At 45.0% G+C, this 1,164-nt stretch overlaps 1 non-coding gene across 1 annotated transcript; it reads left to right on the top strand.

Moving 5' to 3' along the window:
* The first annotated feature begins 773 nt into the window (after positions 1-773).
* trnar-ucu (transfer RNA arginine (anticodon UCU)) lies at positions 774-865 on the top strand. Its single transcript is given in 2 exon segments — positions 774-810; positions 830-865. It is a non-coding gene; the product is annotated as a tRNA-Arg (tRNA).
* Positions 866-1,164: the final 299 nt, after the last annotated feature.

Raw genomic sequence — 1,164 nt, 5'->3', positions numbered from 1 at the left:
GTTCCCAGGCCATCATTTCAGTCTCTGGTCTGCTGCAGTGCTCCTTCAAGACACAACACAAGCTGGAAGACAGGCTACTCATTTTCTACCGACAGACCATGCAAACATTAGGACCCAACATCGAATTCAATCATTTTAGAAACCGCCCGCCCTCGACACATTCTTCACCCACCAACCCTTCCCTTCAGTTCCGAAGACGGATCATTGGACTCGAAGCGTTAACTTTCCTTTCTCATCAGAGACGGCCAAGAGATGCTGATTTTGTTCAGACCTTTTGGCTTTACTTCTGAAAACTTGGCTTTTCTATTGTAATCGCCAAATACTGGAATCGCCAAATAAGAGTATGACAACTGCCATTGTGAAGGTATGCGAGCTCGGCTGGGGATGTTTATCTAAGTGCAGAGAAGGCTGAATGAGAAACCGATTAACGTGCTCATTTTATGAAGAGGATAGATATGTGTGACATGGATAAGCCTGTATTGGGAAGGAACAAAGTGACATAAATGAAAGACAGGAGACAAGGAGGAGATTTCGGAAGAATACTTACACCCACAGAATATTGATTATCTGGAAATCATTATCTGAACATGTGGCAAAGGTAAGTGGCATGAGAACGTTTCAGCAGTCTTTAGCCGAACACTTGATGAGCCACAGCTCGAGTGGATGAGGACCAGGTACCGGAAAGTGTGACGAGGAATGACAGACGTGAGATGAGTGTCCTGACTGCAATGCGTCAAAGGCAAACTTGTGTGCTTATAGAAAGCTGCCAGCGCGGCTCTGTGGCGCAATGGAAAGCGCGTTGGACTTCTATGTTCCAGTTCAGGCTGTAATTCAAAGGTTGTGGGTTCGAATCCCATCAGAGTCGAGCTTTAATTTATGTTTTGCAAAGTGCTCAGACCAGAATCGGCTGCTCATCTGCAAAACCAGTAATATTGGTGCAGAAACCCAACTGTCTCGAAACAGAACATTTACTTCTCACAGATTTACCTTGCTGACGTCTAAGGATGGTAGAGATCGATAAATACCTCTTAGCCATTAGGCAACACGATGGTGTGGATGGGCTGGAAAAAGACATAAAAGTGTTGTGAAAATCATGATGATATCAAATTACGTGGCGGGGCAGGATCGGTGTAAAGAATGGCCTCCTTCTGCTCCTTTGTGTCT

This window comes from Chiloscyllium punctatum, chromosome 24 (genome assembly GCF_047496795.1).
Source record: "Chiloscyllium punctatum isolate Juve2018m chromosome 24, sChiPun1.3, whole genome shotgun sequence".
NCBI classification, from domain to species: domain Eukaryota; kingdom Metazoa; phylum Chordata; class Chondrichthyes; order Orectolobiformes; family Hemiscylliidae; genus Chiloscyllium; species Chiloscyllium punctatum.
This window is presented reverse-complemented; position numbering and strand designations above follow the sequence as displayed.